Source organism: Agelaius tricolor, unplaced genomic scaffold (assembly GCF_023055355.1).
Source record: "Agelaius tricolor isolate 1412-34295 unplaced genomic scaffold, bAgeTri1.0.p SCAF_11, whole genome shotgun sequence".
In the NCBI taxonomy this organism is placed as follows: domain Eukaryota; kingdom Metazoa; phylum Chordata; class Aves; order Passeriformes; family Icteridae; genus Agelaius; species Agelaius tricolor.
The window spans coordinates 10,802,838-10,826,362 of NW_027269271.1; the positions used below are offsets into that span (position 1 = coordinate 10,802,838).

At 38.3% G+C, this 23,525-nt stretch overlaps 2 long non-coding RNA genes across 5 annotated transcripts in view; both read left to right on the forward strand.

The window, feature by feature from the left end:
• LOC139594261 (uncharacterized) overlaps positions 1-14,784 on the forward strand; it is a 122,307-nt gene extending 107,523 nt beyond the window's left edge. For 2 of the 4 annotated variants that reach the window (XR_011680562.1, XR_011680563.1), the window contains 2 exons: positions 1,446-1,558; positions 3,225-3,724. This is a non-coding gene — a long non-coding RNA (uncharacterized lncRNA). Of the gene's footprint in view, positions 1-1,445; positions 1,559-3,224; positions 3,725-10,881; positions 10,956-14,259 lie in introns of those variants that run through there. The other 2 variants (XR_011680564.1, XR_011680565.1) reach the window with 2 other exon arrangements.
• Positions 14,785-14,815: 31 nt separating this feature from the next.
• Positions 14,816-23,525, forward strand: part of LOC139594262 (uncharacterized) — a 172,925-nt gene continuing 164,215 nt past the window's right edge. Inside the window, exon 1 of the long non-coding RNA XR_011680566.1 lies at positions 14,816-21,889. This is a non-coding gene — a long non-coding RNA (uncharacterized lncRNA). The remainder of the gene's footprint in view (positions 21,890-23,525) is intronic.

Below are 23,525 nucleotides of genomic sequence, written 5' to 3' on the forward strand. Positions count from 1 at the left end.
GCAGGCCACAATGGTTTGATGTATTTCAGTTCCATTTCAATATTACAGGAACCCTCCTTGGGCTGTTCTACCCTGTACCCTCCAATCTTAAATGAAACTTTTCCAGCTCCACTAAAGACATAGAATTTAAATGAATCATAGAAAACATTAAATAAGACTTCATATTTTTCCCTATTAGTTTGTGTTGGATGAATAAGAGGTGCTCTGTATCCTGTATCAAGCCAGGCCTATCTGTATAATCCTGTAGTTTGATCTGAGCCCACAGCAACGGGAAGCAGCTCATGCTGGGCACTGTTTTATGCTCATGGTAATCTCACTGTGACACATTTACTTTATTCTGTCAATGACTCGTGCTTGACACAGACTTGAATTAATGTTACCAGAATTAAAAGACTAGGAACACCTTTTATTTTTAAAATAGACAAGCAAAACAGGCAGAGAGTTGAATGCCTCTAGCCAAGACAATATATCAAAGAATGTTCTGTGAGATAGACGCAAAGATCAGGTGCTCTTGCCATGAGGGAGAGCAAATTTTTTTGGAAAAACTATATACAGAAATCCAGAAAAACTAAACAAACAAAGCCATTTATTCTCCTCCCTCTAGAATGAGAACTGCAGGAGATGATTAGGTTTGCATGCAATGGCCATAACCAGGCTGAGGCATGGTGAATTAATGCATAGGCAATTTCTGTAGCAATCACTAAACACAGCAAAGATATCAGACAAACACAGCAGAGATGTGTCTTTTGTTTCAAAAAGAGAAGCTTGGTGCCTGACAAAGGGTCAAATGAGTGTCATGCTGCTGCTGCTGTCATGGTCTGGCCAAATTTGTGACATCTCCTTCTCTAAGGGATGATGTTGGAAGCTTTTTAGGTTTCAGGTCTACTTCATATTAGTAACTGAGAGGGTCTGTGTTGATCCCACAGATGTTTAGATGGTTACTCTTGCTTCCAGATCCAGCAGGCTCTAACTGGGCAGTATTCATAGAAGAGAGGGGGATTTACATGTGTCTCCCAGCCAGGGAACTCCTGGGAACTCATTTTTCCCTTTAACTAGATAAAACCAAGAATATGATGATACTATTTATCAGCATGTTATGGTTGTGCCCATAAAACTGACACAGGAAGATGGCCTGCTTGGTCATCAGGTGAATGTTTACTGAGCTAAATCCTAAATAATGACTGTTGACTTGTATTGGGACAAATATCCAAATGAAGCTAGGGCGAATTTCCCTTGAAGAGCAGGTTCTGAATTTTATGTGTTTTGCTTTGGAGAAATATTCGTTGGTGGTATTTATGCAAGACCAATTTTGAGGTTTCATTAGAATCTGAAAAAAAACCCCAAACAATACCTGTCCCCCACGTTTTTACTAGGAAAAAAAGATCTTTAACTTCCAGAAGCAAATTATCTTTTTAACTCTCTTGCTTCCCTATTTTCTTGTCAAGGTTAAAAGAGTGGAGTGTACTGGAGTCAGGAAAGCTCAGTGTCTGTTGGAGGTGAAGTCACCAGCATTGCATTTCTCCACCAGTCACAACTGATAAGTTCAAAACCACATCAGGTGAGGTTATTGTACCCTTGACTTGAAATGTGAAAGCCAATGCATGTGCAATCACATATCCCTGTTAAACCTCTTCCTTGTCAAATCACATATCACTAATGAGTTTTTAACTGTGAGCTTGGCTCTTTAAATTGTCAAATTTTTTCTGCATTCATATGGTACAAACAGATAGATAAAAATACCAATGTTATGGTCAGTTCTCCATTTTAGGTTGAAAAAGTGCATATAATTTTCCTTTTTACTCAAAAAGAATTGCTAGCAAATCAAAATAGAAAACACAAGCAAACAGAAGAGGGAATATTTGAACAAGTACATGCAAAATAATTATTCAGCACTGCAAACTAGTCTTTTGCAAAGCTTTAAATAATATATGTACAGAGATTAGAAATCCCTGCAAGGAAGTTTTTAATTTTTTCCTGTATGCTTCTCTCCAGTATTTTCTTTGAAGCTCACATGGTATATCTTTTAGCATATTCAAAATGATGATTTTACATCAAAAACTGCAGCCAAGCCAATACTTTTCCTTCAACTGGTTGTTCAAAGGGGAAAAAATTGTTAAAATTTGTTTTTTAAAATCATTCTGCTTTGTGTTAGTCAACGTGCGATATTCTACTTCTCTTGCTCTCTCTCTCTCTTGCTCTCTCTCCTTTTCTCCTTTTCTTTTCTCTGCCTGTTTTTTCTCCGCCTGTTTTTTCTGTCCTGTTTTGGAAATAAACACCTGTCCATACAATAGATTGTTTTTAAAAGATATCTCTGTATTTCCTCAAATGTCGCATTCATTGAAAATATTTTTGCTGTTCAACATGGTAAAGAAGATGATCCTTTTTTTAGGTAATGAATTGCCATAGTGGTTAAAAATCCAACAATTCTTCGTTGGAAAGTACTAGTAAATGACACAAACTTTTTGTGTTAAAATATTCTTTAGTTGAATTACAAAGAATTACAAATTTTGTGTTACAAAATTCTTTAGCTGAATTCAAAGTATGTGAAAGAAAGTGCAGAATGATCAGGGGTTGGAAACAAAACTAGAAAAACAAAGGTATAAAGACATACTATATTAAGCCCTGCGGCATTGCACCTTATTTATACAACAGAGGATGTCTACAGAATAAGCAACCAGCACAACAGAGGTATGACTAATAGATAGGTATGAATCAGTGGATTTGTATTCTCCTCACACATCCCTCTTCCCAAAAGCAGAGAAAATGAAAGAAACCCCCTCCTGCGCTTTCTCACACATTCATCCTTTTCAAACCTGATGCTCACAGTTATGATAGTTAAATTTTAGCTTTGGGCAGCCCAGGGTACTAATCTTGCATGACCTGTTCCAAATGAAATCATGCCCTTATGACTCATTTGCTTTCCCTGTCTAATTTTTTTTCTCTTTGAGGATCCTGTATCCAAGGACTCTTTCTATCAAAATAATAATAATTTAAAAAAACCTAGAACCTCTATCTTGTTGCTATATATTTAAATATGAAGAGCAAGAGCATAGGTTTCGATATTGTGGAATCTGGATTACTTCTAGATCACAGTTTTCCAGCTTCAATTTAGTTGCATGGAAGGACATTTTCTTGATATCTGGTTTATCACTACCCCTGAGTGCCAATAAATCAATATCTAATTGCAGTGCTGTTAAAATCAATTGATAAATTTGTTTTTATAGTTCTCATAGGGAGGCAACTACTAAGAATAGGAAGTACCATCTCTGCCATGATAAATCACCCCCAGGAAAACTGGCTTATCCCAGCTCAAGGTGGCCACAAAACCAACATTCCAGTAAGTAGCTTTGTCTCTAAAAATATCCCAGCTGTTTTATCACTAATTATTCATGTAAATTCAGATCTTCCAGGGTTTTTTACAAATGCAGTGCTTATGGATTACTTGGAGGTACATATATGGGTTTCAGCCTTTCACAATACCTCCTCACAAAAAAAAAAAAAAAAATTATTCTAGAAGATATACATCACTATAACTGGTTTGTGCCTTAAATGTGCTTTTCTGTGCAGCTGGGGTTTGAGAAGGATTCCAGTGATTCATTGGCCTTGTCGTGGATCTCGTACAATAGTAGCACATTAACCTTGGTGGAATATGTTAAAAGAACAGGGTCTTGACCTTGCAAACATTGCTGCATGTGCCAGGCTTCCCCTGCGGGACTCCCTGCATCTCCCCTGGAAAATGCCTAACACCATATACGGGAGTATTGATTTTGCAGGGGGAATAATGTTAGGATACAAACCATACTCTGCTACTTATCTTGCCTTTCCAATGTCATACAAAAGCCCTGCAATCTACTTTCAGCTGTGATTGGAGTTAGCAGATGAATACAGGGGGCTTCTGTGAAGGATTGTTGGTTTTACCCAACCTCCTCGTCCTTAGCTGTTGTTGTTTGCCTCTGTAATTAATGACAAAGTGTTTTTCTCATGTTTCTTATCTATGGTTGGCTAACTCCAGACACAAATGCCAGATCTGATGAACCTGAAAGGGAAAGTAGGTGGGAGCAAATTTTCCGAGAGTGTTATTCTAGTTGACAGGTCTGCCTCTTGTGACATTAATAATGCTTCACAAATGTTGATATAAATCAAGATAAAGCCAGAAGCAAACCATAGGCAGGATGGGGAGCCTTGGCTCTGCAGTTTTAGCATCCCCAGAGCTGATAGAAAGACTGCAGCTTTCAGCTGTGAATACCTTCCTTCTTATTCCAGAAGCTTGTACAATAATATAGGTTCTACATCTGCCTGTATATATGAATCAGGCATCCCCAGGGCTAAATCAGCAAACTTGATTGAACATTTGATCCAAAATACAGTGGCTAAAAAAAAAAAAAAAAAGTCTTTTCATTCACTTTGGTGGGCTCAATCTCAGCATGTCCCTGAAATCTAATTCTCTGGCAACTTCTGTGACTTTGCAGGTCCACATTTCTGGAGCACTTTGGTATCAAAATACCAGCTTGGTACTTCAGTCCTTATGTAAGGAGGCACATCTTAGATTTACAGAAATAAGAATGTAGCTGGCAGTCTTTCAGAGTTTATGTGCAAAATCAGTTGGTTATAGGCCTTATGCTGCTTCTGGAAGTAATGACAAATATTAGTTCCTCTTGGTGCTGCAGAGCCCCTCTCTAGCTTTTGTTTGTGGTGAAGTGCTCTGTCTGAGATTAGCAAAGAACAGGGCAATCTACAGAGTACACAGGAGAGGAATGAGCCTGGAGCCAAGGTAAGTGTTTGCAGTACTGTGTTAGAGTCCCTGCCTAATAATGAGGTGCCTTTTGGAAGTGAAGGGCGTTACCTCTCCTGAATGTAGAATTCTGTTCCTAAAATATGTTTTATAACACCTGCAGCTGCTGATTTTGCTTTTCTGCTGCTGTATGGTTAAGACAGCAAACACCAGAGGATAATATTTTGGCAGGAACTACTCTGTCTGCACTTTTTCTTCCATGGAAGATGCAGGAAGGTCAAAAGATTTCAAGGGAGGTTTTGTGAACAAGAGAGCTGCATGTTCCGTAGTGGAAGGTGGATACCACAGCAGCATTTTAAGAAATTGGCATTGTTTCATTTTTCTGTGAATCTTCTTGCAAAGCCTTGTCTTCCACTAATGTGTGGCGCTCTTTCTTGACAAAGAAAATTTTTAACTCTAAAGCCATTTGTCCATCTGGATGAGTAGTCGAACTCTGCTCACTTAACCTCCTGCCCAACTTCTCTCTCTCCACTCTTTCCCTTTCTGACTGGTCTCAGAGTCTTTTCTCACTTAAGCTCTTTTGCAAATGGAGAGAAAGATCATCTTTGCTTTTTACCATTCCTGACAGCTTTTACTCCTGGAATCTGTATCCAAACTGCACTGGGTTCCCAACACCCACCTCAGTCCCTTCTTTGCCTTGCTAAAGCCTCCATTAAAGCAGTATGTATCTCTAAGCAAAGGCATGATCTTTTCAATTAACAGTGAGATTTGATCTAAGTTCTAGGGCAGTAATGCCCTCTTTGATGTACTTGTCGTCTACATTGTTTGGGTACCTGTACCAAAGAGGGATGTTGCTCCAAATCTGAACACTAAGGATAGTAAATGCATGGAAAAAAATGCCCTTGAACTAGACCTTGAACTTCCCAGGAAACCTTCATTTACTTCCATCAAGGTATAGGGAAAAGGCAATTAAATGGTTTAACATTTGCACTGTCTGCTGAACTGCAGTTGTTGAGTTTAATGCAGCATTTGCACCTAGCAGAGTAAATCAGCTGTGCAGCAGGTTGAGCTTCTGATTATAATAAGATAGGACAATACCCTACCTGTAAGACATGAAGCCACATCTCCAACAATGTGATAAGACTGAAACGGAGAAAAAGGAAAAAAAAATTAAATCCCTCTGTCCTTGAGGAAAATGGACGTTGTGGAGACATTGGAAATCTATTTGGCTATTCTGCAGTAAAGCAAGAGCACAACCCTTGTTGACTCTTTCTGGGCAAGATTTCTGATCACAGCTATTACAGAATGATGGAACTCTGTGGCATGGAAATTTCTCTCCATGTCCATGTCTCTTTTGATGGACGTGGAAGCATTTGAACATTGGAAATATTGCCCTTAAAACACTTCCTTGGTTTGTGACCTTTAGTACATTTTTCTGATATTACTAGAGTTAAAATTTGTGGTTTTCAGATGTGGGCAAATTTCTCCTACATTCTTGGATTCCAACCAAGTTTCCTGTAATTTTGGTTTACCTTCATTGGGTCCTTAAGATTCCAGGGAACAGACTATGACAATTTGAAAAGGGTTTAGCTTCATTTGGAGTTGTCTACCAAACTATGATTGTCTCTGTTCCCCTAACTATTACTTCAGTCCTCACTTGAAAGAAGAATTTGCGACTTTCTATTGCACATGTTACAATGTGAAATTGTCTTTTTCATGCAATCTTTGAACATTTCACTATTTTATATTATTAATTTACTTTCTTTTTCTTTAAATGTAAATAAACCCCAACAACAACATCAGATGATGGATTCTCTTCATTTATATAACCTTGACTTTACCAGGTGCATTTCTCCCAGAAAGGCCTGGCAAGCCCCAGGGTTCTCATTTTTCTTGTAATCTCCTTTCATTGGCATCTAAAGTGGCATTAAGTATACCGACATTTTGACCTTGAAGTCTTCTCAATAGAACAGAAAAGCAAGACCCCTTAAATAATAAAAGAGGCAGTTCATACTTGTATGGTTTTAAAATAAGATCCCATTTATTTTCAAATGCTGTGATGATTTTTCAGTGTCTACATTTACTGACTCTTTGGAGACTTAGAAGTTTGTTTCTCTCATCTCCTGAAAACACAACCAAAGTCTGGAAGGAATCTTCTTTTTTAAAAAAATGCAGTCCATTTTCATTTCTGGAAATGCTAGTTTTCGTTCACCATCTATACCCTTTCATTCTTTCTATAATAACCCATCCTCTTTTTCCTATTACTTTTTTTCCTTTTTCCTGACAAAATGCTTTGTGTTTCATATTGCCATTCTCCATTTTGACTAAAGATCCTCTAGCATTTTGGATATTCAGTATTAGTCCTTAACTGCTCACTGCACAGACTTCATAAATACTATATTAGCTTTCTCTTTAACAAAAATGCCCTATTTTTATTAAGAGTACAGTGATGAAAACTCATGTAATTTACTTTTGGTACAGTCTCTCATTAAGAGAAATGGAAAGCTGATTTTATAGTCTGAATCGGTACCTTGATAATATAATAGCATATGTCTCATTGACAGAACACAATAAAATATATTTCATTGATACAACACCCCAGTTTCATTTTAATAAGTAAAGAGTTCACAGTATTCCAGACAATTCATTCTGTGATCAAAGTGTTGGCAGAGACTTAAAAAACGTTGCCTGCTGGACATATTCTCCTGCATTTCTCTATGGCACATAAAGCATTTAGGACTAATTACCATTGTCACCTTTAGAAACCATTGAAAAATTGGAAAGAAAAATTCAGACACCACCACTGTGGCTGTGTAGCCATGGTGTCTCCAGGGCCAGGGAGCAGCAGTCTGTGTCTCATTGGGATGGCTCCATGTCTGCCAGGAGAATGGCCTCTCCAGTGGCCAGCTCAGCACCTCAGGTGCCTCTTTTGGGGAGGGCTGCAGCTTAGAAAGGACTCATTGCTTTTACAAGGGACTGAAATTTCTGGTGTTTTTGGGCATAGCTGATTGGGTACACTGACAAGAGGATACACAAGGATGGGCTGGGGGGTTTGTGGGGCTTGCAGAGCTGTATTTTAGATATTAGTAGCAGTTTGGGAGCCATTATTTTGACGTAGGAAACTTTCCTTCAGTGAACCTTCTGCTGAAGCAAGCTCTGTGCCAGGTTACCACTGAGTGAGTTTACTAACCCTTGAAAAGTGAGGATGGCACAGCTCAGTGGCCCGTGTAAGCTTCTTGTCCCTTAAATGCCAGTGTATGAGAATTTTATATTCTCCCTCTGTGCTTCTCTTTTTCACACTCAGTTGTTCATTCTTCGCATTCTCAACTTTGTTTTCATCCTATTTCTCACTGGAGTTTTTCTCTGCTCCCTCACTGATCCTTCATTTGTAGTCTCTCCTAAGCAGAATAACAATCAAGTGACATTCAATGTTGTACCAGCCTTTTCAAAACAGTGTGATTTGAAATTGAAGAGCTTGAATATACCATCTACAAATCAGTACACAGATGCGTTGTGGATAAATCAAAATTAAAATATTTGGGAAATTCTTTTTAAAATTGCAGCTTACATATGAATTTACAAGGATAGTCCTTAGCCTTGAAAAAACACTCACTGGAATTAAAATTGTGCAGTGGACTAATCCCACTAGAAGACATACTGCAGATACTAAATAATTTTTAATGTAGGATAAAACTGCAGAGATTGCATGTTTACTCTGTGTTGTAAAATGATGCATAATTATATTGTTTGTCCATGTTTTTGTATTTCTGTTAGTTATATATAAATGTGAAGACTAATTGGATACGAATTTGCGTGCATATACAATTCAATTCCACATACCACCATAGACAAATTCACTGTCTCCAAACTATCCACACATTCTTCTTCAGCAAATAAATTGACATGTGTTTAAGTACTTCAATTCCTTTGAAAAGCAGACTTCTAAGCACATGCTTATGTGCTCTGCTATAGATAAAAGTAGTTTATGGTCTGAATAAAGATGTATGGGCATAATCCCTTACCACTGAAAATTTAATTGTTGAATGTAGCATCACACAAGTGTTAATGTCTGAAAGCCTGTAAATTCATTTAGCATTCCCTAGTAAAAAGTTTTAGGTGTATAAAGCTTCATCTACAGTGCTAGAATATATTCTTACAACGTGCCCATGTCAAAATCAACTGCAAAAGTTTTATACAAAGTCAGATATCTCATCTAGTGTGTCTAATAGCTCTGAATGTGTGCATGTGTTATGAGTTATAGGTACAATAATTCTGGTTTATTTCACTTGAATAATGCTCCGTTTGTGAGCTGAAGGCCTGGATTCTGTGGTGCATGTAGCCAGACCAGGGTAAATTCTGAGAAATGCTTTATCCAGAGTCATCTTTTCTAGATGATTCTTTTACATTAAAGCTACTTTCACAGTGATGTCTTCAGAAAAAAGTTTTGAAACAGCCATTCAGATTATCATATGAAACAACTCATGCAATTTTATCTTCTCACACAAGACTTAAATTTCTCTTGAAAGACATAGTTAATTTTTCATGATTTTTATCCAGAACCAGCCAAATTTTTAGAACAAAAGCTGATATTGGCCCCATGAACAAATGACATCAATTGAAATTTACTTTTTTTTTTGTGCAAGGTGATTGATGTAATTTCGTATTAAAGTGACCTTTGTTAAAATTGTTTTGACTATAATGATTTCCTGTCCTTTTTGCTCAGCAATCAGAACAGCAGAACTGGCATCAGCCTGTTTCAGCTGCTTCCCTTAATGCTTGAAGGGAGGCAAGCTGCACTGAATGCCTGCCTGAAGGATGGGCAGAGGTGAGGGTCAGCACAACTAGCCATGGAAATGTAAAATGCCAACCTGAGAGGTTAGTAAGGAACCAGACTTGGCCTCACACCACTAAAAGTACAGTCAAATTACTATCTTGAATTTAACTGCTTTACCTTACATTTCTTAGCAAGAAGTTTTGTTCCTGAGGGCATTGTGTTCCTGACATGTATGGGCTGATTCATGTTTCTATAGGCTGATCTTTTTTGTGTTGGAAGTCTGGCACCTGGAAAACCTGTGATTTATGCTTGTGAATGATACCTATTATATAGTTATAGAAACATAGCTGCATCTGTAAAACTGATTGATAGCTCCTTATATGAAACCATCTTATTATGAATGACTGGAAGTGCTGAGGATGGCAGTGATCTTTGGTAGATTCTCTGGATGAATATTGTTTAAAAGATATTTTCATTTAACGGGGAGAAGTGCAGTTAAATTCTTCTATATGAAATTCATTCTAAAAAGCATGATTCAAAACTTTATACCATTCAGGAAAACACAGTAACATCCATTCCCACTTCAAAAGAAAAATTAAGAATAATCCTATAACTAAGGTGCAATAGGTGCTTGGATTAGATGCCCTATGTGACCCACTGGTTTTAAAATGTGTGGGCAGTACTGCAGGCCTATTTTAATTTGAACACTATTAAAAATCCATACAGACAGAATACCAAGCAAGACAAACATGCTATGGCAGATGTTGTTTTTTTCCTTCTTTATTTTCTTACTTTTCCTGTAGAGAAGAAAATAATCTTTAACATGTAGACCCCTGCTTATCATCTCATGTTTGTAGGAAGAGATGTAGCAATATGATTGCCATGCCATTCTTTCTACTGTGAAGTAAACTTTTTCATAACAACTCTGTGATCTGAATATTTTAGTAAATAAATCAGAAATACTGAATATAATAGAATTAAAAGGATCTGTTTAAAAATAAGGTTGTAATTACAAGCTACCAAGATTCATTTCATAGAGCATATGGCTTCTCTAATTAAGAGGAAGGCTGTTATTTTTTTATCTTTTAAGCTGCATATAATACTCTAAGTTCTATTCATGTGCTGCCAAACTTGTCAAATGAGCCTGCTTTTGCAGCTAAATTTTTGCTCTTGTTCAACCCACTCTTATCAAAGGCTGAAGTTAAAAAAAAGCACACAACATAGAATAATACTGAGCTTTGAAGCTAATGCTGGACGTTCTTTTAAAATTCTTCCCCTATTCTAACTACTGTCCTGAAATTGAGTGCTCCCATCTATTTGAGAGTGTTCACCGATGCTCGTTCTTGATTTAAGGATTCTGTCTCCTATTTTTTAGGTTCATAGGATGATGCGTTTATTACATGATTATTGCCATGTCAGCTGTTCGGAACATAATTTGAATGTTCACGGTAAGGATGGTCTTGGCTGTTGCAATAAAGTATAGGACATTGCATGGTTTAGAAAGCAACATTTTGTCTTCTCTGTTTCTACTTAGTAAGAAAAATCCAAAGAGATTAAGCAGACTAACAATCTAGGAAAAATATTTGAAGAGAAACCTAAGCCAGAGTTTACTCCAGAATTTTTCCTTGCTTTGCCCCAAAATTGCCAGGTGCTACTCGTGCATACTTGATGGACACATTGTGTTTTGGTTTATTTTCTGTTCAGAATGGAAAAAGATTAAAGAAGCATTTTTGTCATGTGCATCTGACTTTTTAAATAGCAAGATTGAAGTGCTGAATCCAGTCTTGCTGCGACATAGAGCAGAAAGGACATTCCAAATTACACTAAGCTAGGAAAAGTAATTGTCATAGCCTTGTATGCAGGGTTTTAGGAAAAATGTGTCTCTGCTGGATGCACACCTCTGTGTTTCTGCTCTTCAGTGCAGCCTGTCTGTGGGTTGCACACTGCCCAGCAACTCAGCTCCAGGGCAGTCCCAGGCTGGCACAGCTGCAGGCACTGCCCTGAAAGAGAAAGGCCTAAAATGCCTCAGCTTGGAGATCTGCAGAATAAGATTTGGCATGTGTTTCTTAAAGCTGATCCTATCACAACTTGAGCAGCTGCTGCTGATCCTGTGAGGCTTTTGACTTTGAATAACTTTTGAGTTTGAATAACTTCTGGAGTATCTAGACTTTTACAGTAGGAGAGTGTTGGTACCTCTGGGAATTGTGGTTAGATGCTATCCAGAAGTTTCCCTTGCTTTCCCCCAGGAAACAATGGGTTTATCAACTAATAAGTTTTTCTTCATGTGCCTCCAGCCTGCTACCCTTCCATTCAATAGCACTTAGTGCACAAGCCATGCTTCTGTTTTCAGTGGGGCTACTCATGTGAGTACCACTTCACACAGGGAGAGTGATGGGATTAGCATCTGAATTGCCCACCACCAACTTGTTGTGACATTAGTGCTTATTGGCTTGGGTTTACCCACAACTTCCAGTTATAAAAAAAACCTAAACCAAACCAAAAACCACAAGCAAATAAAAATGCCCCCCTCAAAAAAGTAGAAAAGTAATGAGAATTGTGGATTATTGATGTCTTTCTCAAATTATGTTTGACTTTTTTGTAATGCAAGCCTACCCACACTACTCTTATATTTATGAATTCACATGCTAGGCAGTCTTGTAATGATTTTTTTTTGGTAACAGCAAGTCCAGCCCGTTCTTTGTATTTATTTTGTACACTGGCTTATCAATAAATCATTCAAATGATCTTAGTCATCTACTGCAACGTGAAGAAGCTATTCTTTGTTTCTGTCAAATCTGCTTCTGAAGTTATCTGTTCACAGGTACATGAATATTTATACAGATGACATTTTCAAGGCATTTTTGGCCCTAGATTCCTAATGGAGAATAATATTCCCATTTAAATGAGCTTTTATTGTTTTCTTTTAATTTTCTATGAAACATTATCACTGCACATAAACTAATGCTTTGTTCACTTGTTTTGATTCCTAATAATGTAATCATATGCAAAAATTATAAGCAAGCTATAAACACTGGTGAATTATAATTAAAAGCAGATTTAATAAGGTGTTCTTAGCTGTTAATTGCCTTCTTGAATTGAAATCTGAAGATTCATGCAGGATGTTTTTAAGGAAAGTCATGTTAGGTATGAATTTTGTGAATATATTCTTTAATGATGTCAGTAAAGAGGAAGAAGGCGTTGAGCTATATTAACACTGATGATGCCAATGCCTACGGTTCAAGATTCACCCAATTTTTGCATTGCACACGGAGAAAAATATCATGGACTTTGCATTAAGATCCTGGGTCTGACCACGTTGCTTTTTTATCACCTCAGGTTCTCACTGGGAAAGGGCTGTAACAAACATTGCACTGGGATCTGTTGAAATGTGTCATACTTGATCAGTTTTCTGCGAAATGTGCAGAGGTCTCTGCACAGGAATGGCACTTTGGAAGTTATAACATATTCACAAATAAGTGTTCTTTTCAAAGGAAACCTTTAACAAGGTGCTGCTGGGATGTTATCCATTCTCTGCAGCATCCTTAAACTCCATGCTCAGGGTCATCTTCAAAAGCTGAATTTGTGAGTAAGCATGAAACAGATTTGTCAAGCTGCTGTCCACAGAGTACTCAACAACCTGCATGGTGAAAGGTGGAGGAAAAAAACAGATGCTTACAGCTTGAACACTTACTTGCATTTCAACTATCAATTTGTTTAAAAGGGGATATTGTTGTTTAAATAAAATAACATAAAATTAATATGAGACTCAGGAATTGTCCCATTTGATCTTTGGACTATTACAGAGATAATATTTTGTACTGTATATACTAGATATATAGCTGTATGTATCTATGTATGTATCTTAGGAAAATACCTACAAATAATCCAGTGGCTGAAATTGATGGGTCCCTTGTGTCGCAGGGCCTGTTGTGTGAACTCCCTGAAAGGAGCCTTTGTTTCCATAGGCAACAGAGCTGCTGTGGCACTATGGATCAAACACATCCGGATTTACTTTTATGCCTCTGAGGTAAACAGTTGCCTGCTGCACTACATAAATACTGAAAGAAAAACTCTTTTTCAGTGAAAGACCCGAGCAGCATGAACGGCAGGCTGCCGAGGAGAGCCTGGCGCAGGCAGCTCCTGGGGGAGCGCCACATGCGCTGCTATTTTTGCCTTTTCTGCCATTTAGGGCTCCAACTTTTGTGTTGTGTATTTCACAGCTTAAAGACTCATTGAAAAAAAATCTTTAATGTGATCAGTTTTTTCCTTCCCCCTACATCCAGGTAGAATATGTTTTGGTCGTCTTGTCGCAGTGAGGCTGGAGATAAAATTATCAAATGGTTCTGCTTTTGACTATTTGAATTGTAGAATTAACTGTACTTTCTGATCTCAGCCAGCCCAAACTGTTTGATACAGCTAAATGGAGAGTTTTAAAAGACAATGCAAATCTAGCTGGGTTTTGAAAGCATACCCTTCCATTTTAACCAGAGTGAATGAAATTAAAGCAACATATTATAAAAGGTGGTACAGGAAAAATGACATTTACATTAAAAAATGAGATGTCTTATGATTGTTGTTGTACAAGAAAAATTAACCACAAAGATCAAAGAGAAATATAAGCTACTGATAAGTTATGTCTGGGTTTGCTGAGTTTGCTTATCCATCTGATTAAAATTATGCCATTCCATGCAATCTACGTTTATTTTATTTTGCACATCCTATTTGTCTTGCTAATGATTTTGTTCTCCAAAAGGCAGGTTTCCAGAGGTGCAAGCCACAGAGACCTGGTACACTCTGCTGATTCAGTACAAGTGGAGCCTAATCCTGAGTTAAGTACACAAAGCTTTACAGATGTTGCAGTGAGAATTTTCTGATTGATTTTAATGGTATCCACTGTCACATTTCTGAAACCACTGTTACCCTGCAAATAATCAAACATATCGAGTTTCTGTCTCTGTGTTAGTAGATGGAGACTCATAAAATATATTTGTTCTGCTGCTAAAAATGCTCTTAGTGCTTACTTAGGCATCTTAATGAAAAGTAAGTGGTCGCCCTGTAGGCAGAAGCTTGTGAGAGTGTTCAGGGCATGGAAACTCTGCTGCCTCCCTCTTACAGGGCAGATTTGTCCAGTGACCAACTCCTGCCCCTGCAGAGGTGGCACGGGTGGCTCAGGTCCCCTGTGCTGAACGAGGCTCCTCCCTTCTCTCCTTGGGAACCCCAGCCTGTCCCTTCCTGACCTTCTGGGGGGCTTCCTTCGGCACTCTGCTTCTGCTGGAGTAACTTCTCTTCAGAAAGGGGGGATGGAACAGCCTTTTGGTCTGTGACTTTCTCTCTCATAAGAGGTCAAGTACTGAATATTTTTATCTCAGCTGCTCTTGTCATAGAAATACTCCTTGAATTCATATAAATGCCTTGTTTATTTGTACCGATTAAGGCTACTGAATAAATTAATTATTGAGAGAAAAGTTAAGAATGTCATTTTAAGGTAGAAATATGTAATAAATCACAAAGTGAATATGTGATAATCCCAAAGTGATGGGCACAGTCTTTATGGCAATGCATATTTTTTTGAGTTCTGTGTTCTTGGTCTCTACATCCTTTTTTTGGTTAACATGAAAGCTTTTCAAGGTCAGCAGTGCCATACAGGTAACGATGAGCCTGGGGAAGGCTTATGTTAAATGTGTCCTCAGTGTTCAGGTTAATCCTTTCATTTGTGATTTTTTTTCCCCCATAAATGGATATGTGGAAAGACATTACCTGTGTCACAAAAGCAATTTTTATGTCTTTAAGTATTATGGTTGTCTATTTTTCAAATGAGAGGTTAATTTATGCATTAAAAACTGTGACTTTCATTAACAATCCCCTAACTTCAAGCACTTTATTTAGAAAAATGTAAACTCTGGATACTGCAAGGTTGAATAGATGTAAAAAAATGAAGGGATAAATAAAAATAGGGCAGCTTATCTGCACTTTTACATTTAATCCAAAATTGCATGTTATTTTATCTGACCCAAATAGGTGGAAACAATAAGTTAGTGAGTTGAACAGATTACCAGTGTCTTGAAAGTGGAGCTCAGTTTAGGTACTGCTGGGCTGAGCCCTGTAGTCATTATCTGATCTTGTGAGCTCTGCCTGCAACCTTCACTTTCCATTTATTTTAGTGAGGTGTTGATTTTCGTTAGCATGAGCAGCATTTGGTGTTATTTTGTGAAGAGTTGCAATAGGTCATTGTTTGCCTAAACACTTGCAGCTACTAGGAAATAGAGTGTTGTTATTCTTTTCTCTGAGACTCTTGAGTCTTAAACAGCAATCCAACTTGTTTCTTAGGATTTCCTTATTATAAGGATCCAGCTGTCATATATTTCCCTGTGCATGAAACTGAACATAAAAAGATAGAATAGTTTTTTGAGAAATACTTCTGGCCTGTTTTTTATAGCAATAATATTTGTGCATTTGTTTGTGTATGACTGTCTAAATGCCTTGTCTAATAACTTTGAAACCCACTGACCAGTGTCAAGCAATTTTGACAGAAGGGAAGTAGTCTCAAGGATAATTGAGTTCTCAGTAGCTTTGGAAAAATAGACCCCATAAGCATTTTGACTGAAGGAAAGACAGCAGTGAAAACTCACGTTTTGTGAGAGGTTATAAATTCCCATACCAGAGGTAAAGCTCAAATTGGAGCTTAAATAATGAGATTCAAATCCACAGAAAACCAAGCTGCATTTATTTCAGGCTTCATTGTTTCACTTTTGTTTTTAATAACATCTTATGGGATTTAGAGATCAAAAAAATTTTAATCTTTTGTATTTGTCATTATTTCCACTGTTTATTTAGTTGTCACTGTCCAAACTTATTGAAAGGAGATTATTTTTCTCTTTTTACATTTTGTCAACATAGAATGAAGCATCAGTTTATGGGAGGTGCAAATCATTGTGCTTGCTGTTTAATTACTAATTTCTGTTTTGTGCTTTAACAACATTATTCCATGTTTTATTCTTTTTTAATGCAACAACTGTGTCATAGTCGTCTTTGAAAATTGAGTTGAAAAATCTGCAACCAATGAGGTGTGGAAGGTACTTCCCTTGTTGCCTCTGGGTCTTTGAATTAGACCTGGAGAAATAATTCTGAACTGTTGTTTGTTTGCTACAGGCATCTTGCTTCCCCTAAGCATGCGATGGGATTTGATATCAGTGCTGTTTCTCCATGCTGATACTGTGATTAAACTCCCAGATTTGGGCAGGTACTTGAACATGCCAAACAAATTCCCCTTTTCTAGACTTTCCCAGCCAAAGGCCACTTTCATGCCCACTTCCCTGCAACACCTTTCCTATGCTGAGGAAGGAAGGAAGGACCCTGGAGAGAAGACATGGGAACCTGTGGTAATGTGCATTTTCTGGGACTGCTCGCTTTGGTGCAGAATTACCAGTCTGTGCTCTTTTTTTTCTAAAATTTCCTCTACATGTTAGATCCTGTCAAGGAGGTAAGGGGGACTGTGAATTCCTGCTTTCTCCAGTATTTATTCTAGCAGGATGAGTTATGCAAAAATGAGCACTCTGTCCATAGTGTGCATACTGACAGTATCATTGTAGATGGAGACTGTGCTCTCTGAACACTGCTTATAATTGTGCTAAAAAATTAAACCAGATAAATTATCCTGAAAGGTTATTGTGTAATTATATATTCCAAGCAGTTTTTTAAGAACATTTTGCACTTGTCACAAGCATTTGTTCAAAGTGAGTAGGAACTGAGAGCAAACAAGCAAAGACTTTAGGGTCTTGGAGTAACTTGCATGCCTATCATCTAAGTGACTGTCATGTCACACATCTGCTTTGTGATATGTCACTGCCTTTCTATAACATGCCACATCCGAAGCAGTGTGCTGAGTGACAGCATGTCACTCACCTTGCTGTCGTGCACAGTCTTGTAGTACTGAAACCTTCTCAGGCAATGGTTAAAATTTGAAATTTGCTCTGTGTTTCCACAGTGAGAGGTGAAAGAATAGGGAGAAAACTATTAAAGGAAAAATGAGAATAAACTCCCACTTATTGGTTGCTTTCTGTTACCAGTTAATTCTAGTCCAGTAAGCACACATTTTGAACCTGTTTTTACAATATTCTACCCATTGTCCTTTGGAAAGAAGCTGCCTATATTGGAGGCACTCAGGAGCTGGGCATTTTACAAGTGTGAGTCAGGGTTCTGACAGATTATCTCTGACAGATTTAGATGCAGTGATAGAATGCTCAGACTTTACACCTTGCTTCTCAGCTGGAAGTAACCACCTGAAGAGCAAAGGCACCAGATTGGAGTGTGATGTAGCTCATAGGCCAGTGGCAGCCCAGCTGACACTGCTTATGAAGGTAGTGCTCCCAAACTGGGAACAAGCATCCCATTTTGTAGTACTGGGATGGAGATGGGTGGAGGGAACACTGTAGATCACAACAGGTAAATACCTGGAGGAAATGTGGCTCTTCTGGTGAATAGGCCAGGGGATCTGATGGAGGATGTGGGAAAGGTCAGGATGCTCTAAACCTGTTGGCCTCAGTCTTTCCTGATAAGGCCAGCCTTCAGGAATGCTGAGTCGGCTGCTGCTTTACCCCCTTACTGAGGTGGACAGTGGGTGAGAGTGTCCCCTGTGAAGCTTTGTAGTTGATGAAGACTGGGAGAAGTCTTGGATACACCAGGCACTGTCATTCAGAGGCACCTGGAGAGGAGCTCACAGAAGTGGCATGAAGTCCAGCCAAGTAGAGCAAAGCGCTGCACTTGGGTAGCAGTAATCCTGTGTGCCGGTAGCTGCTGCGGGGCAGCCGGCTGAAAATAAGTTCTGCAGTGGAACACCTTGGTGTCCTGGTGGATGAGAACACTGCCATAAGGCCCGGGGACAGGAACTTTCCCCTCAAATCAACAGTGGTGAAACACATCTGGTTGCTATGTCCAATTCTGGGCTCCACAGGACAAGAGATATGACAAGAGGAAATGGGCACAACAGAAATAGGGGACATTGCAGTTAAAGGTAGGGAAAAATGTTTTAGAGCAGAAATTATGGAACACAGGAACACATTTTCAACAGATCTTCTGAAATCTCTTTCCTTAGAGATATTCAAAACCTGTTGGGACCTGGCTCTGAGCACCTTGCTGTGGCTAGTCCTGCTCTAACCAAAGGGTTGGACCAGACCATCTTCCCCAGAGGTGCCTGGTGCAGCCGCTCTGAAAGTCTGTGATTCTAAAGCTCACACATCAGACTCCCCAGTCTCTAGACCTGAAGACAGTTGTGCTTTAAAATTTGCTTGCTGATTTGCTTAACTTTTGTTTGATTGTCAAGAGAATGCAACATGCAAAGTACACTGCTGGGCTAGTGTTTGCTAAAAACTTGTACAACCTCTGGCTAATGAGGGTAACAAAAGTAGCAGAGGTGCAAATCACGAGCTGGCAATTTTACAAGGTGTCTACTGGAAAGAAATTCTTTACAGGTATTTCTTGAATATTTTCTTGGAATTCCGTGAGGTAAGTTTCCTTTCTTCTTATGCCTTTAGACAGATGTACAAACTGCTTTGAAGCCAACCATACTTGAATTAATAGTTTCTTCAAGCCATTATGGACTTGATTTTTTTTTTTTTTTTTGGCATTTCTTCTCTTAGAGACCTCTTTAAGAGATTTAACTTTGAAGCCTTTGTCCCTTTGAATGTCTTTTTCTTCAGCAGCAATTTGTAACTCCCAGCACCCCCTTTCTACTGCAAATATGAATGTAAGTCTCTACATTATTCATTCTTTCTAAAGTGAGAAGGGAGAGTTGTAAACTGCTGAATTACAACCTGCAGTTGCCAAGAGGCAGGAACAACTTAGGAGCAATTTAATTGTAGATGTTTTCCTCCTTTCCCTTTTAACTCTTTCCTCAGGGAAGGATAAACACTACAGGCAGTTGAATAGTAAAGGAGCTGTTCTGGAGACAGAGTCAAGCAGGCATAGAGAAGGTCAGAATGAACTTTGCAGCTAGGAGAACAAAAGACAGCCAGAGTATCAGACCAACTTTAGAAGGGCAGGAATTTCAAATTAGTTCATTGAGTTACTCTGTTCAAGTTTGCTAATGTAATGGACTTTATTCACAAAAAAAATTAAATTTCAGTTTAACATTGGGAAGGAGTTAAAACTGTTGTAATTTTTTAGTGGGTGAGATTCCATCAATGCCCTACACTACCCCAGCCAGCTCAAGACAGAATTTTGTGAAGGAAGCAGCTCTGAGGTAAAGGTAAAATGAAGCGACCAGGGGGTCATTATATAATCACAGCATATGGTGTCAGGCCAGTTGATGTCATAGTTAGAATTTTAGTGATATTTATGCTTGTCTGAGAATGTCATCATGGAAAGTGTGTGCTATTCTGGAACAGCCTAAAGAGAGTGCTGAATTGGTGCTCCTCCTCTTAGATGCTTTTTTTATACATTGCATTATTTGTTTGACCATGGGAACTTCTTGTGTGGTCCCTCACCATTGTTTCCCCTGTAATAATATGGATGCAACCTGCCTCCTAACAGTGAACTGCTACAAGAGGTCATCTCAAAAAAAAATGGTGTCATCTGGAGAACCTTAGGCAGATTACCTCCACAGTCAACAACATCACTGCAATCCTGAGCTGCACATGCTGCAAACTGCAGCGCCTGACAGCAGGGTGAGCTGTTCCTGTTGACTGAAAAGATTCTGCTTTTTATTTAGAGTGAGGAGTGGTTGAAAGGGACTTAGAGAAACACTTATTTTACTGTCTTCCATAAGCTTCATGTTAAAAGCAGTACAAAACTGCAACCTTTTTACCTTGGTATCCACTACTAGAGAGGGACAAGCCTTGAAGCCAAGGGCTTTTGTGCAAGGCATGAATAATATTAATCCTATTACCATGGTTGAAATAGAAGTGGGCATATTCTTCTGTTGTTGGCTTTGTGAGAATACCTTATTTTCCACTACCAGCTTGAACAGTATGTACTGCCAGCTAAGAGTGACCCTTTTTTTGTGCACATGTTCCATGCTGTATCTGTGAAGTGTACGGGCATTTTTGCATGACATTGCACACTGTATTTTTGCAATTCCTTAATGCAGCTGAAAGGAGGATATTCACAAAGAAGATGTAATGTAGGCACCTGCAAAAAGATTTTTCTTAGGTTCTCTGCCTGAAGTGGAAGGTCTACAAACCTGCCAATGCATTAATTCACTATATAAGGTGTCTGCCATTTTTAGGTCATCTGGTTATACCTCTGGTCCTCAGAGTCTGGTAACAAAAATCAAAATATGTCAAGTCAAAATATGCACAAAAGTATTTTTTTAAAAAATATTTTTGTTCTTTTCTCTTCCTTTTTGTCTAATTTAATTGGATTCTCATATACCATTCTGTGAAGTAAAGAAAGTAGGAAAACAACAACAACAAAAAAGTGGCTCTTTTTTTTTAAATTTCTCTCCTTTTGATGACAAGTCAAATATGGGGTCATTTGTTTTGTCTGAACTACAAGGCAGTGTTAGCCTTGAGCTTGTTTCCTCTAGAGAAGAGAGATTATGTAACAGCACTAAATGGTGTTAGTCTGGACAAATAAATAAACCTGGCTCACTCCTTGAAGGTAGGTAGGGACGAATGTATAACAATAGCAGGCAAGGGAGGCTTTTCTATGAGTGGCTGAAATTTACTTGTGGAGCCACACACTGCTGGTGTCACTTTAGCTGCCTTCTTCTTTCCTTCTGAAGAAAATCCACAGAAAGGCTGGATGTTTGCAGCCATTTGGCCAAAAGCTGGGATTGTCAATATGCTCTACTATAATCAGTTCTGCAGTGCTGTGACATGAGTACTTGTGGCCCTTGCAAGTTGAGCAGGTTTTCTGAGGAGACTTGTCTTTAACCACCTGAGTCTAATGAGATTTTTGACCACCTTTATCCCCTCTTTATGTGTCTTCCCAGCCCTTTCCACCCCATTGTTCTGTGGTTCCATGTGTAGCTGCCTTAATATGGCTGACGTACAAACCTCTGGGGAACTTATTCTCAGTCTGTACGAAGTCAAGGCCATGTAAGACAGAAACAAAACCTACTGCTGTTAACCACTTTAAATAATAAAATCCTGTGGTGTTCCATGGCCATTTACAGTCTCCATCCATAAAGAGTTTTCTACCTTCTAATCCTATTACTAAAGAAACATGTCATTTTACTTTAACAGACCATTCAGGGAGAAGAAATATTTTTCTTTTCAATTCACATTTCCATTCTGCAGTAACCTCAAACACAAAAATTTACTTTTGTTTCTTTGTATTCCTATGATTTTCTGCAGTGCCTGGAATATTCTGGTTTTTAGGATGGATTCTCACTCCTTCTGACATGCCATTCTTGACACTTAAGGGGTAAAAAGTGCATTATGTGTGTACGTTTTCTTCTAAGTCTTTCTGTATGAATTAGGTTGCTTCTCTTACTGATTCATGTGAGCAATTTTCTTAGGGTCTGTGCAGAGAGCCTGCATGAACACATCACCCCCTACAAGACTGATTGCAGCTGGAACATGCAACAGCAACAAGTATGTTGTTGAGGCCAAACAAATTACCTCCAAAATCCACATCTTGAATTTCCAAAAATTACATACTTAGGTGATTGAACATTTATTGACCATGTGGAATGTCTTTTTAAAGTACCAGCTATATTTTAAAACAAAGCACAATCTTAATCTGAAACAAACCTAAAGAACAGTTCTGTTCATAACAGCCATGTCAGAATTTTCTGATCCCTCTGTGCATAAATCACTTTCATTCTGGGATGTAAATAAATGTAGTCTGAAGGAAAAGCACTTCCTATTGATGGCTAAGAGTGTATGCCATTGCTTGGGAAAGAATATTATTGCCTTTTTTTTTCCCCGAATGGTATTGCATTTTACCTCACATCCCCTTGTACTTGGTTTATTTATCTTTAGAGCAGTTCTCCCTGTCCTGAGGGATTTGAGTAGCCTAACTTGCCTTTCTTTTCATTTCTTTTAATGTCCCTGTTTCATGTCTGCGTAGAGAGAAATAAAGCTCTCAAAAACTTTTGCTATATTAACAGCATTTAAAATACTTAAGTAGTATTTCATCCCAAGTGTTATCAGCAAGGACTATGAGACGAGGGAGATGAGGAGTGGATCTCTGTCCATGTGCCCTGTTCATGTGGGGAGAAGGTTACTTGCCAGCATTTTTCTCAAATGCTAAATAGAAGGCAAAAATTATTTTGAAGAGATGAACTGCATGGTAATAATGTAGAGTTTTATGGGATAATTGGTGAAGAAATACATGTATGAGGCTGAAATAATTTGTGTCACAATGTGACAAAACACAGCTTCAAGTCCTTTTAGCAGCATTCTGTTACTATGGGCAGGACAGTGACCTTTACTCATAAGACACACAACTGGTTTGAATCAGGGTTGTTTGGGTTGATGAGCAAGAAGAAAGGAGAGCCACAGTTGTCGCAGATTTTGTGACTGGATAAGGCTCAAATTCTATTCCTAGTTATTTTTACAGTAATCCCTGAAATCAGTGGTGCAAGATCAGCTAGTAAGCTTGTGCTCAATTACAAATACTTCAATATTAAAATTTCTAGAAGATAGCAAGCATTCTACAATACATGTTTTACAATTATTTTTTCATCTGGCCCCTCTCAGGCTATTAACATTCACTTAAATTTGAAATTGTTGAGTAAACACAATTTTCAGAATGTTCATCTAGTTTTTATTTTTTGATAATACTGTTCTATTATCCTTCTTTTCAGCTAGACACACCAGGCAGATCTTTGTGATGAATTTCTAGCTCATATAATACCAAAATCAAGAACACGTGAGCAGCAAAATACACTCCTCTGACTAAGCCTATGATAATATTAGAATTAATTGCTCATAAGCAGTCTTTTCATAAGTATCCTCGGTGATGCTAAATTGTGAAGCTAAAATTCTGATTAAGGTTATCAAAATAATTCAGAAGGAGAGCTTTTTTGTAATGGCTGCAACTTAAACCTGCAGGGAACTAAATATTCACCTATCA